A 16,171-nucleotide genomic window follows, 5' to 3' on the forward strand; every position below is an offset into this window, starting at 1 on the left:
GATGAAGTAGCAGCATACACCACAAGAAGAAGCAGGACCACCCTACCTAAAGGACGTCCGTTCCACAGAAGAACTCCATTTGCGAAAAAGAAGGGCAAGAAGATTGTGAACAGATAGCTAGCTAAGAGATCGATTGTATTTAAATCGTAGCCTTCATTTCTCGATTGTATTTCATGGGCACTTTTTGAACTATCATGAATATTTTTAAATTTCATGGACACTCGATCTCGATCCCCCTCCATCTCGATCGCTATCCCACCTCGCCAGATCCGGTCCCCCTCGCCGCCGAGCACCCCCCGGTCCACCGGCCCCCCGCACCCCGCGCACCCTCCCCCGCTCCACCGGCATTACTATTTGATGATATTTTTTAAATAATTATTACTGTCTTATAAAAAAATATTACTGTTATGATTTAAACAAGTTTGAACATATTTAAACACAAATAAATATCAAACAGCATTTTAAATGCATAAAAAAAATTGTGGAGCCTCGGAATCAAACCCAGGACCTCCTGGTGTGAGAACTGGCTGCTGACCAGTCGAGCTAGTACAGGGAACTTGGTGTGGATCAGGTCAGGTGGAAGATAACCTGTTGGCTCGAGCAGAAATCAAAAAAAAATACTAATGGCGCACCAGGGTGAGGTGCGCCATTAGTATGGACGTACTTATGGCGCACCGAGGGGTGGTGCGCCATTAGTATTGTGCCCTCGCCCTCGCCTATCCCCGGCCCAAACCTATCCCCTCTCTCTCCCTCGCCCTCGCCCTCGATCCCCTTCCCCTCTCCTCTCCCGACGCCGCTGCCCCGCCGCCTCGACGCCGCCCCGTCGTCCTCGTCTCCGCCCCGACGCCCCGACGCCGCTGCCCCTTCCCCTCTCCTCTCCCGACGCCGCTGCCCCGACCTCCTCCTCGCCCCTCGACGTCGCCCTCGATCCCCTTCCCCTCTCCTCTCCCGACGCCGCCGCCCCGTCGTCCTCGTCCTCGCCCTCCTCCTCGTCCGAGCCACCGCCGCGCCGCTCCGACCTCCTCCTTGTCCCCTCCGGCCTCCTCCGCCTCCTCAGGTACTGCCCCACCTCTCCCTCCCCCTCCGGCCTCCTCCTTCCTCTTTGAATGCTTAATGTGGAACACAACTTACACTATATGCTATACGAGTAGTATGTTGCTATGTCAAGAACACTAGAACGAAGAGTATGATGAATAAGACCACCAGGAAGAGGATGAGCATATTCTTCTGGTGATGTTTTGTGATGGACTGACACACTTGTTGAACTAAATTCATATATAGTCTGACGAAACTGAAACTCCAAAATTGTATGTGCTCCAAACTGTTCCACCTAAATATTTTTTCAACAACCGGCAAGAAAGCTGCCTAAACATCGAAAGATGCAAAGTGGCTACCATCGGCCAGAGATAGTCTGAACTTGCTTTACCGATACATCAAACTGGTGCAGCAGGGCTGCAGGAGTCAGTCAGACAAACAAGCACCAGAAACAAGAACTTGAGCAGAGTATAGGACTACCACCTTCTCACTATAAGTCTATAACACAACATGCATGTAGCAAGTGAACATTACTATGAATCATTTCTCCAATTGTTCAGAAAATCAATACAACCGAAATCTAAAGTCGACTGCACTTTCGAGGAGACAGTACCCAATTAACACCAATGGCGTTCTAAAATAACAGATTTAGTTACGTAGCTACAGCTATAATTCAGTTACGTCAAAGTTGAAGTTCTAGAAAGAGCAGAGCAATAGAGATGTTTCTAAAAAATCTATAATCTAGTCAGAAGTACCCAAATAACATCCGTGGAATACTCAGACGGTAACACGTTTAGTTACAATACTACTCCAGTAGTAATCTACACACAAAAAGCAACTATGGAACAAAACAACACAGCCAGGGTAGTCAGGTTAGCTTCAAAAATGTTACGGCACTTATTCTGGCAGTCACAGGAGCTGACGGAGTAGTCCAAACAATAGTGGCAAAAAAATTAGGTATAAAAACAGTAGCAAATAAAAAAAGAGTAGCAAATATAGCTAGGGAAATTTTGTTTAGGTATAAAAACAGTAGCAAATAAAAAAAAGCAGTAGCAAATTAAAAAAACAGTAGCAAAAAATTAGGTATAAAAATAGTAGCAAATATAGCTAGGGCAATTTTGTTTAGGTATAAAAAACAGTAGCTACAATTTGTAAAAAGCATGAGCAACTGATCTGATTCATCTCATCCTCTCTCGATCTGCAGGATACAAGTGGAACAAGGCAGGGGCGTAGGTGCTTGCTACTCAGGCACGGCGGCAGAGCCAAGCACACCCTCCTCTCCCAAGGTACCAACCCCTCTTCCTCTCCCCCTGTATATACTGCTGTCCAGTACATTTTTTTGCTCAATTTGTTGCTGTCCAATACATCTTGTTAAAATTGCTGTTGACCAGTACATCTTTGCAATATATGGTGATGTGTACCATTCTTGATAGGATGTATCAATTGTAGTAGATGGTCAAGAAGATGTATCAATCCTTGACATGCCAATGTAGTTTCCATGTTGTGATGGAGGCCTTTTTTGCCTTGTCCACCCGAGAGGCCCTTGAGTTTGCCGGAATGTCGATTAACTTCCGTTCCGGCAAATTCGGGTACTCCATATGTCCTATTTTCAGCAAAGGTCATGCTGAAATTTTCCGTGAATTTTAGCATGACTTTGCTAAAAATAGGACATATGGGGCACTTCCGACTAATGCATGGGCCGGGGTATCTTAGTACCTAATTAAGTAGGTCAACTGCCTCTTGTGTTATTCATATAGAAGTGTGATATCTACTCATAGTTATTACTAATGTCAGTTGCTCGTCATCGATAAACCCTAATCTGGTAGGATGACCTACTAAAAAAGCCCATACCACATATTCTATTTGGATGGGCGAGTTTTCACCACACTGTGGATTATCTTATTGGACCCAACAGAGATGATGTAGTTTTGAATTATGAACATAGGAAATGTCGTCATCGGACGACGAAAGTCTCTCGGGGGAGTGCGACTGGTGCCACGACGGTCGAGGTCTGTGCGACAGGCCTCACCTGGACGATGATCGGCGCTTCAGCATTAAGCTCGAGGAGACCTTCGAAGTTGAAACGGTACGCAACGACGACAAGTGTGTTTTTCATAATTAAGCATGACTTCAACTATTCCAACGTGTAATTTCATCTTTTACAATTCGAGTATAGTTTATCCCATGCCATGCAAGACGCTATGTCTTGGAGAGGATGGATTTTGAAGATCATGAAAATTTTGAAATGAAGAAAATTCACCTAAGGACACATCATGATGTGGATTTTGAAGTAAATCTGTATAATGTTGAGAGCGTAACCCATTTTGGTTGCAAAAATTGGGAAGCATTTTGCAAGATGTATGGTTTTGATGAGGGTATGCTTGTCACCATGGATCTTGGTGATCCTGGCATCGACCAAGACAATATGGACATTTGGGTCCTTGTTGATACGCCTCCAGTTCTACCGCTATGTGAGTTTCTCAAACATAGTTAATTATTAACTAATCTATATTGTTTATTTCAAAATAGTTGACAACTTATTTCCATTGACAGCTTATTTTGATTGTTCAAAAAATGTGTGGAAAATGGTAGACAAAACCCACTACACCGATGGCTCCGAGTTAACTTATCAGGAGAAAATTCATCTGGTCGGATTTGTACTGATCTTGAGAATTACAATATCTACAATCAAACTCCTCAACATTATGGTCAATACGTGCCACTAGTGCACGTGTTGAACTACGGTAACTACCATGGAGATACCCTGGTAAGATTTCTTACTATTACGACATCCGTGCATCTTTTGCATACTTCTAAAACTAGTACATCATTGCTAACTATGAAGTTATTACTATGTTTTTCAACAGAGAATCCCAGAGGATTGTGTGCCTCATTTGATGTATCAGAATGGCAGCCTTCAAGTTTTGAACTTATATCCAGGTCATCCTACAAATCTCAACTGTCCATACCGGATTTCTAGAAGAAGTGGAGACATGCTAATCAGAGAATGGAAAAAATGTATGGACAGTCGTAAGGAGGTTCTTGGAAGCAAAAGGAAGCGCCGCACAAGAATTGGAGACAGGATGATCTCCATTCTCCATAATGGAGAGTCAGGGTCTATATTGTTTTATGCTATTTTACCTTAGATAGGGTCTTTTAGGTCCTGCCTAATACTGATGATTATGTGCTAAGAACAATTAAGTAGGGTTGGTTCGATGACTATCAGGATGATGATCGTATGACTTGTTATTAATAACGAGTAGAAGTTGTATGATGATGATTAGTAGGACTTGTTAGGATTAGTATTAATTTCGACAAACTCGCTACTCGCGGTCTCGAGACTTGTAATGTTCTATCTTTGTTCGGTCTTTTGATTTCGAATACTAATATGATGAATTGTATTCGGAGACTAAAATGATGAATTGTATTCAGAGACTAATCTTCTATTGTATTCGATGAATCTGTTGTTGATGTGTGCTGTCTATATTTTGTCCAATTATACATTTTGTAACCTGTGCAAAAAACAGAAAAATAAAAAATAAAAAAACCTAATATTCATACTAATGGCGCATCACATCATAGTGCGCCATTAGTATGCCAGAGGATACTAATGGCGCATCACTAAACAGTGCGATATTAGTATGCCGAAGTTACTAATGGCGCATCCATTTGCTGTGCGCCATTAGTATGCCAAAGCACCTGGGTATAGATGGCCCCCTGGGAGGCATACTAATGGCGCACTGTTGTATATACTAATGGCGCATCTGGGGTGCGCCATTAGTAAAATATACTAATGGCGTGCTACTAATGGCGCACCACTAATGCGCCATTAATGGCCAAATTAGCTGCGCCATTAGTAGGCCTTTTCCTAGTAGTGAACCGGGACCAATAGGCATCCACGCGTCAGCACCTGGCAGGAGCTGAGGTTTTTGTTTTTTTAAAGGGGGGGGGGGTTTGGGGGTTTTGGGGGGTTAATTTAGGTTGTTATTAGGTAGCTATTAGAGAGAAGTGTCCTCTCTTATATCTCCGTGCTTGGTTTACCAACGCTACGTACTGCTATGCCTAAACATGGCTTAGATTGAAGTGAAGGCAACATGTGGTGCATGTCGAAAGTAATACTAATCCGGACTTGATCATGTTTGGATTGTACTACTTTCGACACGCACCACATGCATGTTGCCTTCACTTCAATCCAATCCATGTTCATTTCACCCGCTGATATATAATAACTCTTCATGCGCGCATCATGCATCATCATATATAATAACAAGTCCTACTAATCATCATCATACAACTTCTACTCGTTATTAATAACAAGTCATACGATCATCATCCTCACAGTCATCGAACCAACCCTACTTAATTGTTCTTAGCACATGATCATCAGTATTAGGTAGGACCGAAATACCCTCTTTAAGGTAAAATAGCATAAAACAATATAGACCCTGACTCTCCATTATGGAGAATGGAGATCATCCTGTCTCCAATTCTTGCGCCTCGCTTCCTTTTGCTTCCAAGAAGCTCCTTGCGACTGTCCATACATTTTTTTCATTATTTGATTTTCATGTCTCCACTTCTTTTAGAAATCCGGTATGGACAGTTGAGATTCGTAGGATGACCTGGTTGTATATTCAAAACATCAAGCCTACCATTCTGATACATCAAATGAGGCACACAATCCTCTGGGATTATCTGTTGAAAAACATAGTAATAACTTCATAGTTAGCAATGATAATGTACTAGTTTTAGAACTATGCAAAATATGCACGGATGTCGTAATAGTAAGAAATCTTACCAGGGTATCTCCATAGTAGTTACCGTAGTTCAACACGTGCACTAGTGGCACGTATTGAGGACCATAATGATGAGGAGTTTGATTGTAGATATTGTAATTCTCAATATCAGTACAAAATCCGACCATATGAGTTTTCTCCTTATAAGTTAACTCAGAGCCATCGGTGTAGTAGGTTCTGTCTACCATGTTCCGCACATTGTTTGAACAATCAAAATAAGCTGTCAATGAAAATAAGCTGTCAACTATTTTGAAATGAACAATATAAATTAGCTAATAACTATGTTTGAGAAACTCACATAGCGGTAGAATTGGAGGCGTATCAACAAGGACCCAAATGTCCATATTGTCTTGCTCGATGTCAGGATCACCAAGATCCATGGTGACAAGCATACCCTCATCAAAACCATACATCTTGCAAAATGCTTCCCAATTTTTGCAACCAAAATGGATTACGCTCTCAGAATTATACAGCTTTACTTCAAAATCTATATCATGATGGGTCCTTAGGTGAATTTTCTTTGTTTCCATACTTTCATGGTCTTCAAAACCCATCCTCTCCAAGACGTAGCATCTTGCATGGCATGGGATAAGCTAGCCGAATTGTAAAAGATGAAAAGTACATGTTGAAATAGTTGAAGTCGTGCTTAATTATGAAAAAATAACACTTGTCGTCGTTTCGTACCATTTCAACATCGAACGTCTCCTCCAGCTTAATACTGAAGCGCCGATCTTCGTCCAGGTGAGGCCTGTCGCACTGACCTCGGTCGTCGTGGCACCAGTCGCACTCCCCCGGGAGACTTTCGTCGTCCGAGTACGACATTTCCTATGTTCATAATTCAAATATTAAACATCTACAATTAAATATATGTACTAAAAAACCTAACTTAGATCATTATTATTCATCACGGGTTGACTATCGGTTTGTCGAGTCTTTTCTTGAAAACACTCAGCTGACGTGGTGTATACATTCGACCGTTGGTGATGGTCGCTCCTCCCTTTGTCCCCGTGTGCATTACACCAAAATGTCTAGCTAGCACACGGGAACAAAGGAGAAGCGACCCCCACGACAACAGTCGGGATTCTTCGTCCTCTCATATATATATGGTGGAACTCTCCCTCACTGATTCCTCTCTGACATTTGCGATCGTCGGTGATGGTAGCTCCTCCTTTCGTTCTCGAGTGCATTACACCAAATTGTCTAGCACACGGGAACGAAGGAGAAGCTACCCCCACGACAACAGTCGGGATTCTTCGTCCTCTCATATATGGTGGAGACTCGACAGACTTACAGTCAACCCGAAATATCGTTTAATTATCTTTCTAAAAGAGGATTTGGCTGGTCTCACCTCGATGTCGGAGGGGGCGGTGACGGGGACGACGGCGGGGATGATGGAGGGGCCGGGGGCTCCTAGATTTCTGCGAAAACAAAAACCCTATAAGCTATCAACTAATCATAGTGCTCTCCAATTTTAGCATTCAAAGTAGGATCGGAGTAGTTTTCCACTTTGAGCATTCAATAAGCAAAATCAAGTCACAAAATAAAGTAGTATTCAAATTAGGATGCATTCAATTATAAGCAAAACTACATCATCTCCATGCGTCCGTACATTGCCGAATATTATCACTAATACACCTCGAATACTATCATACATATAGCATCGCTAGTACAGCTAGAACAGTAGCGCCCGACGGGTATCGGCGCGGGCGGTGGACACCCAAAGGGACGGAACCATCACAGGATCATAGCTCCAGTGAGATCCCTGAAGAACCTGCCAGGTATTGTCGAACCTGCCCTCCAACGCAACCATGTAGCGACGGACGTGCTGGTCCTCCTCGCTGACACGGTGACGTACCACCTCCGCGGTGTCCGGAAGCCTCGGCACCGTCACTGGCCCACGCGAGCGCCACCAAACAAGGATCGGGTCAACGACGGGCTGGTTCCTCACCAACCTACGCCCACCGGAAGGTAGCACCTCCCAAAACCAGCCCGGCAGAGCCCAGTCCCGGACATGGCCCCTCTGATCAAGCCGGCCTCCTCCGCCGAGTCGACGACGAGGATGCGGGATAGGCATCGTCGACGTCGATGCGGGAATAATTGCTTTAACTAAAAAAACAAACTAGTTCTATTAATTTCCTTACTATAAATAGAATAAAGTAGTACTTACTAAAAATAAACTAGCTAGTTTAACTAGTTCTATTATTTTTCTAACTAATTCTATTAAACACTTTCTAAGTAGTACTTACTAAAAGTTATCGGGGAGGGGGGTACATATATCGACAACGACATACCCGATAAAAAATAAGAAGAGGAAGAAGACGAAAAAAAGAGGAGAAGAAGAAAGGAATAGAGGAGGAGATCGAAAAAAAAGAAAAAAGAGGAGAAGAAGAAGGAATAGAGGAGAAGAAGAAAAATAGAATAATATATTATTCTATTTCTTCTTCTTCTCCTCTATTTCTTCTTCTTCTACTCTTTTTTTCTTCTTTTTCATCTTCTTATTTATTTCTCCTCTACTTCCTCTCCTCTTCTTCTTATTCTTCTTCTTCTTCTCCTTCTTCCTCTTCTTATTTTCCTTTTTTCTCTCCTTCTTTTTCTTCTAAATATGAACATACATAAATGACTTCTAAATATGAAAAATCTAAACTACACATCTAAATTAATACATCTAAATTACAACAGCTAAATTAACTACACATCTAACTACACATCCAAATTAATACAACTAAATTACAAATCTAAGTTAAACTACGTACACATATAATAGCTATAGGGGGCGTGGCGGCAGCGGCGGCGGCCATTACAGGGAGGAGGAGGAGGGGATCGTGGCGGCGCTCACAGGGTGGCGGAGGGCGACGGCGTGGGTGGCGGAGGGCGACGGCGACCGCGGGGGCCGGGGGCGGAGGGCTGCGACGGTGACGTACGGGGCGCGCGCGACGGCTCGGGGGCGCGCGGCGGAGGCCGACGGCGACGGCGACGGGGGGCGGTGGACGACGGCGACGGGCGATGGCGTGGGCTCGGGGGCACGGGCGACGGCGACGACGGCGGGGCAGCCTGGCGGCGTAGATTGAGCTCGCGGCGTCGGGCGGGGGACACTGGCGATGGAAATCAGAAAATTTCCAAAGTGCTGCTTATATAGCAAAGGCTTTGGTCCCGGTTGGTGGCACCAACCGGAACCAATACCCACCCTTTGGTCCCGGTTGGTGCCACCAACCGGGACTAAAGGCCTCTTTTCACCAGCGCAAAGGGCGGGAAGCAGAGGGCTTTGGTCCCGGTTGGTGGCACCAACCGGGACCAAAGGGGAGCATTGGTTCCGGTTGGAGCCACCAACCGGGACTAATGTGCTGGCGCGGTGCGATGGGAAGTTTAGTCCCACCTCGCTAGCTGAGAGAGCTTAGCACCTGTTTATAAGCTGCGTTGCAGCTCAGGTGCTGAGCTCCTCTCTAATATGCAGGCATTACATGCCTACCTTTGTCACTGCCATGTTGGGCCTATTGGGCCTGCGGGCCTGCATCCTGGCCCATGTGCAGATGGGTTTCTAGTCGTATGCAGGCCGTGTGGCCCATTAGGCGGCATTTTTTTATTTTTTCCAGTATTTTTTTGTTTTTTGAATTATTTATTTTCTTTTGATTTTTGCTTTATTTTTTATTCTTTTTGCTTTTAGCTCAGAATAATTATAAACTTTCTGTTACTCCATTAGTTTCCAAATTTGAATAGTTTAAATTTCATCCGGAAACTCGTCTGTTACAAAGGGATTTCATTTTTTAAACTTATTTGAACTCCTGACTTTTTGTGTGTTCAAAATGCACCATTCAAAGCCACATCATCATTTTTCAATCCTTTCTGACTTCATTTGTTATTTTTCATGCATTTACTAATTATTTTGAGCTATAAGACCCTAAAATTGAAAAGCATTTCAAATGAACTCTGAAAAGGTTGAAAGTTGGCATGATATCATCATTTCATCCACATAGCATGTGCAAGAAAGTTGAGAGGGTTACGGCAAAAACTGGATGCACTTCGTGTACAAAACGGACAATCTCTTTCAAAGTATCAGGATTTCATCCGGAAACTCGTCTGTTACAAAGGGATTTCATTTTTTAAAACTTATTTGAACTCCTGACTTTTTGTGTGTTCAAAATGCACCATTCAAAGCCACATCATCATTTTTCAATCCTTTCTGACTTCATTTGTTATTTTTCATGCATTTACTAATTATTTTGAGCTATAAGACCCTAAAATTGAAAAGCATTTCAAATGAACTCTGAAAAGGTTGAAAGTTGGCATGATATCATCATTTCATCCACATAGCATGTGCAAGAAAGTTGAGAGGGTTACGGCAAAAACTGGATGCACTTCGTGTACAAAACGGACAATCTCTTTCAAAGTATCAGGATTTCATCCGGAAACTCGTCTGTTACAAAGGGATTTCATTTTTTAAAACTTATTTGAACTCCTGACTTTTTGTGTGTTCAAAATGCACCATTCAAAGCCACATCATCATTTGTCAATCCTTTCTGACTTCATTTGTTATTTTTCATGCATTTTCTAATTATTTTGAACTATAAGACCCTAAAATTGAAAAGCATTTCAAATGAACTCTGAAAAGGTTTTGTTTCTACTTACAACAAAAAACTTATTTATTTTATTTCTAATTACTTATGTATTTTACTTTAATTATTTTATTTTTATTTATTTTACTGCTGCTATTTTTATTTATTTTACTGCTGCTATTTTTACTTAATTTATTAAGGTTTATTTGTTTTAGTTACTATAGTTTATTTTATTTTATTTTATTAAGGTTTATTTAGTTTTATTTATTTTATTAAGGTTTATTTATTTTATAAATATAAAAAATGAACATAGATGCACTTATAGAGAAAATTCAACCTAAATTCATAATAAATTTCTATGAAATTTACTATGAATTTAAGTCAAATTTCCTGTATAAGGGCATCTATTTTCACTTTAAGAGAAGCTCAACAAGGCATAGAGGGACAGGCTTATAAACTGGTGTGAGCGCCCTTCGGTTGGCGAGGTGGGACTAAACACTGGCCGCAACTAGGACCAGCCCTTTAGTCCCCGTTTGTGGTATGAACCGGGACTAAAGGGTGGTGGGCCAGGAGAGTGGCCCATTGGTCCCGGTTTGTACCACCAACCGGGACCAAAGGGTCCATACGAACCGGGACCAATGCCCACGAGGCCCCGGCCGGCCCCCTGGGCTCACGAACCGGGACCAATGCTCACATTAGTCCCGGTTCGTGACTGAACCGGGGCTAATGTGAAAACTGCCCTGTGACCTAAGCCCTGTTTTCTACTAGTGATGGGTCTCTTATGTTTATATAAGCATGGCCGCATCCAACTACTACCATTTAAAATTCCTGTTAGACCGAGTTCATGCGGGTGGTGCGAGTTTCTGTCGTTAGCCTCCTTTTTTCTCACCTCCCATGCTCTCTCTTTTCAGGACATTTCAATTTGGTACCTCAAAGACACCATTGTATGTGGCATGTGGTGCAGATCCCTGTCAAAAGGATTCACTTAGGAGCAGACTTAATTCGAACATCCAGAAACAAGAACTCAGGTACCCACGGGCGCTCCTCAGAGCTCAGGCACTCTCAGCCGTCCGATCCGTTTCCTGATGCGATCTGAGCCGTCCGATGTCGAGCCCGATCGCCATGAGCCATCCGATTTTGACCCTGATCGACCTGGGCTGTCGGATAAAATTTCAATGGCAACAAAATGTAAATACCCCACCAGGGCATTTTGGTCATTCCGGTTAGGGGTATAAAGGGAGGCGCTGCCATGGGAGACCTAGGGTGCGTTTGGATCTCAAGCAAGCCATACTCTAGCCTCGCCCAGCCAGGATAGTTGTTTGGTGGAGTAGAAAAAAGCTAGCTTTGCCTAGCAAACTAGCCTGCGTGAGCTAGAAAATCCATGCCCAAACAGGAGAGCCGATTTGGCTCGCCTCCATCGGCAAGAATTGAACACAAGCATATTAAGCATGTAACTGCCGTTGTAATCGTGGTTTAGTGGAGGCTAGGCAAATAAACCAAACAAGTGGCCTTGCTTGTATGAGCTATGCCTCGGGTGAGCTAGAATCCTATTGCCTGGCTGGGCATGTTTAGCTAGAGAACCAAACACACCTAGCCGCCTCCTCCCGCACCTCCTCCCCCACCCGCCCACTCTCCCTCTCTTGCCCGATCCCCTCCCAACCATAGCAGCCGCCGCCGCGCTCTCGTCCATCTCTCCTCCCGTCCCCCCCCCCTGCCGTCTTCTTCGCCCTGCCCGCCTGATCCCCGCTGCCCACTTCCCCGGCGTCGTTGCTGTCGTCCACCACCACCGCCACCACGCCCCCACCCTCTCCCCATCGCTGCCGGGCCCCACCTTCTCCCAATCACCCCACCTTCTCTCCCGTGGCCCGTGGATTCGCCCCTCGTGGGATCGATTCCTCCGAGCCGGTGGTCTGCAGGGCCGGACAGGAGCGGCGCGTCCCCCATCAGCGCGTCGGTGGCGACGGTCCCGCGGGTCGAGGCTGACCCCCAACGGCGCTGGCACTGCGTCAAGCTGTCGCGCGCTTCTGCTCGCGGGTCATCGACGGCTAGCACCAGGGGGAGCCATCACTAGCAGCGGCGGTCGGGCTGATGCGGACACGGCTGTGCGCTCGACGTGAGGCAGCGTCAGCGACGAGCTCACCAGGCTCTCCCACCACGCCTGCTGGACCTCCAGGTACACATCTCTCTCCCCCTCCACCTCTCTCTCTCTCTCTAACCCTACTCCTTCCATCGTCTTGGCTTGCAGGTTGCCGCCGCCGCGGAGCTGGACGAGGTCATGGCGGCTTCAAGCTTTTTAGGCTAATGCTCCTCTGTCCACGGAATCCCAGAGCAGCAAGGTGTGTTCCTGCTACTCCCTATACCTCTTGATGTTACCATTCTCCGTCCATAGCTAAGATGTGTTGCTGCTGCTGTAGATTGACATTTGTATGCTCTTGCTGCTATACATTTGATTATCCGTAGCTTTTTAGACTGATACTCCTCTGTCCATGGAGTCCTAGAGCGAAACATGATGTTCTTTGTGTTGGAAATATGCCCTAGAGGCAATAATAAATTGGTTATTATTATATTTCCTTGTTCATGATAAACGTTTATTATCCATGCTATAATTGTATTGATAGGAAACTCAGATACATGTGTGGATACATAGACAACACCATGTCCCTAGTAAGCCTCTAGTTGACTAGCTCGTTGATCAATAGATGGTCACGGTTTCCTGACCATGGACATTGGATGTCGTTGATAACGGGATCACATCATTAGGAGAATGATGTGATGGACAAGACCCAATCCTAAGCCTAGCACAAGATCGTGTAGTTCGTTTGCTCAGAGCTTTTCTAATGTCAAGTATCATTTCCTTAGACCATGAGATTGTGCAACTCCCGGATACCGTAGGAATGCTTTGGGTGTACCAAACGTCACAACGTAACTGGGTGGCTATAAAGGTGCACTACAGGTATCTCCGAAAGTGTCTGTTGGGTTGGCACGAATCAAGACTGGGATTTGTCACTCCGTGTAAACGGAGAGGTATCTCTGGGCCCACTCGGTAGGACATCATCATAATGTGCACAATGTGACCAAGGAGTTGATCACGGGATGATGTGAGTTACGGAACGAGTAAAGAGACTTGCCGGTAACGATATTGAACAAGGTATAGGGATACCGACGATCGAATCTCGCGCAAGTAACATACCGATTGACAAAGGGAATTGGATACGGGATTGATTGAATCCTCGACATCGTGGTTCATCCGATGAGATCATCGTGGAACATGTGGGAGCCAACATGGGTATCCAGATCCCGCTGTTGGTTATTGACCGGAGAACGTCTAGGTCATGTCTGCATGGTTCCCGAACCCGTAGGGTCTACACACTTAAGGTTCGGTGACGCTAGGGTTATAGAGATATTAGTATGCGGTAACCCGAAAGTTGTTCGGAGTCCCGGATGAGATCCCGGACGTCACGAGGAGTTCCGGAATGGTCCGGAGGTAAAGATTTATATATGGGAAGTCTTATTTTGGTCGCCGGAAAAGTTTTGCACTTTATCGGTATTGTACCGGGAGTGCCGAAAGGGGTCCGGGGGTCCACCAAGGGGGTCCACCAGCCCCGGGGGGGCACATGGGCTGTAGGGGGTGCGCCTTGGCCTATATGGGCCAAGGGCACCGGCCCCAAGAGGCCCATGCGCCAAGAGATAAGGAAAAGGGAGAGTCCTAAAGGGGGAAGGCACCTCTGAGGTGCCTTGGGGGGGAAGGACTCCTCCCTGGCCGCACCCTTCCTTGGAGGAAGGGCCAAGTCTGCGCCCCCCCCTCTCCCTTGGCCCTATATATAGTGGGGGGAAGGGAGGGCAGCAAGACCTAAGCCCTGGCGCCTCCCTCTCCCTCCCATGACACACCTCCCTCCTCCCGCAGCGCTTGGCGAAGCCCTGTTGGAATCCCGCTACTTCCACCACCACGCCGTCGTGCTGCTGGATCTCCATCAACCTCTCCTCCCCCCTTGCTGGATCAAGAAGGAGGAGACGTCGCTGCTCCGTACGTGTGTTGAACGCGGAGGTGCCGTCCGTTCGGCGCTAGGATCATCGGTGATTTGAATCACGACGAGTACGACTCCATCAACCCCGTTCTCTTGAACGCTTCCGCTCGCGATCTATAAGGGTATGTAGATGCACTCCCCTTCCCCTCGTTGCTAGATTACTCCATAGATTGATCTTGGTGATGCGTAGAAAATTTTGAATTTCTGCTACGTTCCCCAACAGTGGCATCATGAGCTAGGTCTATGCGTAGTTTCTTTGCACGAGTAGAACACAAAGTAGTTGTGGGCGTAGATGTTGCCAATTCTTCTTGCCGCTACTAGTCTTATCTTGTTTCGGCGGCATTGTGGGATGAAGCGGCCCGGACCGACCTTACACGTACGCTTACGTGAGACAGGTTCCACCGACTGACATGCACTAGTTGCATAAGGTGGCTAGCGGGTGTCTGTCTCTCCCACTTTAGTCGGAACGGATTCGATGAAAAGGGTCCTTATGAAGGGTAAATAGAAATTGGCATATCACGTTGTGGTTTTACGTAGGTAAGAAACGTTCTTGCTAGAAACCTATACAAGCCACGTAAAAACTTGCAACAACAATTAGAGGACGTGTAACTTGTTTTTGCAGCATGTGCTATGTGATGTGATATGGCCAGTAGATGTGATGAATGATATATGTGATGTATGAGATTGATCATATTCTTGTAATAGGAATCACGACTTGCATGTCGATGAGTATGACAACCGGCAGGAGCCATAGGAGTTGTCTATTTTTTGTATGACCTGCGTGTCATTGAATAACGCCATGTAAATTACTTTACTTTATTGCTAAGCGCGTTATCCATAGAAGTAGAAGTAACCGTTGGCGTGACAACTTCATGAAGACACAATGATGGAGATCATGGTGTCATGCCGGTGACGAAGATGATCATGGTGCCCCGAAGATGGAGATCAAAGGAGCAAAATGATATTGGCCATATCATGTCACTATTTGATTGCATGTGATGTTTATCATGTTATGCATCTTATTTGCTTAGAACGACGGTAGTAAGTAAGATGATCCCTCACTAAAATTTCAAGAGACGTGTTCCCCCTAACTGTGCACCGTTGCGAAGGTTCGTTGTTTCGAAGCACCACGTAATGATCGGGTGTGATAGATTCTAACGTTCGAATACAACGGGTGTTGACGAGCCTAGCATGTACAGACATGGCCTCGGAACACATGCAAAACACTTAGGTTGACTTGACGAGCCTAGCATGTACAGACATGGCCTCGGAACACAAGAGACCGAAAGGTCGAACATGAGTCGTATAGTAGATACGATCAACATGGAGATGTTCACCGATGATGACTAGTCCGTCTCACGTGATGATCGGACATGGCCTAGTTTGACTCGGATCATGTATCACTTAGATGACTAGAGGGATGTCTATCTGAGTGGGAGTTCAATAATCAGATGAACTTCATTATCATGAACATAGTCAAAAGGTCTTTGCAAATTATGTCATACGCTTTAGTTCTACTGTTAAAGATATGTTCCTAGAGAAAATTTAGTTGAAAGTTGGTAGTAGCAATTATGCGGACTGGGTCCGTAAACTGAGGATTGTCCTCATTGCTGCACAGAAGGCTTATGTCCTTAATGCACTGCTCGGTGTGCTGAACCTCAACGTCGTCTGTAGATGTTACGAAACATCTGGCATACACGTTTTGATGACTACGTGATAGTTCAGTGCGTATTGCTAACGGTTTAGAATTGTGGCACCAAAGACGGTT

Source organism: Triticum aestivum, chromosome 3D (assembly GCF_018294505.1).
Source record: "Triticum aestivum cultivar Chinese Spring chromosome 3D, IWGSC CS RefSeq v2.1, whole genome shotgun sequence".
In the NCBI taxonomy this organism is placed as follows: Eukaryota; Viridiplantae; Streptophyta; class Magnoliopsida; order Poales; family Poaceae; genus Triticum; species Triticum aestivum.